We start from the raw sequence: 2,774 nt of genomic DNA, 5'->3' as shown, positions 1-2,774 counted from the left end.
AGAGACTAGAAATAAGAAAGGCAGACCATGAAGAAAGAGAATATAGTATTTCTTACCCAGGGAGAAAAGGAATTGAACTATAAAGGCACTATAGTATTAGTCATTGCTAGGGTCAATTAGATAAACTGTAGTCCATGGTTTGGAGGACCCCATGCCTAACACTGAACAATGCCTTAGGAAACAGTGAGAGGAATTAAGAGAGGGTGCTGACCACCTGTTTCTAAGCTGCCCTGAATATTTCAAGGTGTGAGGTAGGCCTTCAGGCAATCCAAGGCACCAAGGACATGGAGTGGGAGTACCCCTCCCTGCATTAACATGTACTTCAAAGGCTGAACTCTAGTGGCCTTGAAGCTCCCCTTGATGACCAATACAAGCTGATCACAGATGGACACAGTGAATAAGGAGCATGCAGAGTGTTTGGCTCTGAGAGGAAAATCCGGGAGGTGTAATTGGCTTGGGCTTTTACATGACTATGGTACAACGTTAAACCCAATCATAAAAAAAAAGGTACTTTTTCTCTTTTTTTAAAAAAAATATTTTTTAATTGATTTTTTGCAGAGAGGAAGGGAGAGGGATAGAGAGTTAGAAACATCAATGAGAAACATCAATCAGCTGACTCCTGCACACTCCCCACTGGGGATGTGCCCACAACCAAGGTACATGCCCTTGACTGGAATCAAACCTGGTACCCTTGATGCTCTATCCACTGAGCCAAACCGGTTAGGGCAAGGTACTTTTTCTCTTATAAAATTAAAAAAATATTTAAAACAAGCTGAAATATCCAAGGTATCATGAGACAGGCACTTTCATATACTACTCGAGAGATGATTTTGTAACATGATTAAGAAAATGTATAGGCAGATCCATAGGTTGATGGATGGATAGATAGATAGATAGATAGATAGATAGATATAAATAGAAAATGTCATATCTTTTGACCTAGTGGCTATCTAATGTCAGCAATATGTACAAAACCATACAAAAATACTTGTGTACAGCGATACCCATTTGGAAATAAGTAAATAGCAAAAACTTGACAACAAAAGAATCTCTAGCTAGTTGTTTTTAATTCTTGGGTCAAAAAATAATGTGATTGTGTACTTTAAAAAAACATATTTTTATTGATTTCAGAGAGGAAGGGAGAGATAGAAACATCAATTATGAGAGAGAATCATTGGTCCACTACCTCCTGCACGCCCCACACTAGGGATCAAGCCCAAAACCCGAGCATGTACCGTGACCTCCTGGTTCATAGGCATGTGCCCTGACCAGAGTAGAACCGTGACCTCCTGGTTCATAGGTCGACTCTCAACCACTGAGCCACACTGGCCAAACCACATACATAATTACAAAAAAATACAAAACTCTAACAGCAATATAATGAAGAAATAAATATTATAACAATAATTACATACATATTTCAATATGTGCTTGCCAAGGCATTACCACAATAGAAGACACAAGATAAATGATAGATTCTTTTTTAAGAATATGTTTTTATTGATTTCAGAGAAGAAGAGAGACGGGGAGAGAGATAGAAACGTCAATGATGAGAGAGAATCATTGATCAGCTGCATCCTGGATGCCCCGCACTGGGGACCAAGCCAGCAACCCAGGTATGTGACCTTGCCTGGAATTGAACCCAGGACCCTTCAGTCCACAGGCTGATGCTCTTCCACTGAGACAAACCAGCAAGGGCAAATGATAGATTCTTATGTCTGAACATGGGTCTATGTCTATGATAATGCTGCAGGTGGGTTCTTTTGGTATTAACATGTATTGGGGTTTTCAGAAATAGTAAGCAACTTACTAATATTCTGAATAAAACAAAGTCTAATCTTCCCTCTACCCAATAAATTTCACTTTTGGAAAATTCTGTATGCATTTGAACATGCAAATAATAATGTGTCTATACACTAAGGTGAGTGAGGATCTGGGCCTCATTAATGGCAAGTAGATTATTACTTATTTGGGAGGGTTCTGTTCCTTGTTGTCCATCTAGAAACCTTGGTACCTGCCTCAGTAAATGTCAGTCTTGTCCCCCTATTATTCTGACAACCCCAAACTGTTCCTCCAAATGTCTAAACTGTTATCTAGAAGCAATAAGAACCATTAAGAACCACTATCTTGTATCAATTAAAATTCATTCTTAGAATATTTTTTTAAATTCAAAGAAGATAGAAGGCATGATCTAATAAATCCTTAATTCTATGTTAATTACATATCAACAAGTACTAAATGTTGAAAATGCAATTCCATAGGCATACTGATCAGTACATTTTCACAATTCTAAGATTACATTCCTCATTCTAAATGAACTGTATTTAGCAAGATGTGTATCTATATGGCCTTGTGTGAAAGAGACTAGAAATGAGAAAGGCAGACCATGTAGAAAGAGAATATAGTATTTCTTACCCAGGGAGAAAAGGAATTGAACTATAAAGGCACTATAGTATTAGTCATTGCTAGGGTCAATTAGATAAACTGTAGTCCATGGTTTGGAGGACCCCATGCCTAACACTGAACAATGCCTTAGGAAACAGTGAGAGGAATTAAGAGAGGGTGCTGACCACCTGTTTCTAAGCTGCCCTGAATATTTCAAGGTGTGAGGCAATCCAAGGCACCAAGGACATGGAGTGGGAGTACCCCTCCCTGCATTAACATATACTTCAAAGGCTGAACTCTAGTGGCCTTGAAGCTCCCCTTGATGACCAATACAAGCTGATCACAGATGGACACAGTGAATAAGGAGCATGCAGAGTGTTTGGCTCTGA

This window comes from Myotis brandtii, unplaced genomic scaffold (genome assembly GCF_000412655.1).
Source record: "Myotis brandtii unplaced genomic scaffold, ASM41265v1 scaffold79, whole genome shotgun sequence".
Lineage (NCBI taxonomy): Eukaryota > Metazoa > Chordata > Mammalia > Chiroptera > Vespertilionidae > Myotis > Myotis brandtii.
Note: the sequence above shows the minus strand (reverse complement) of the source record.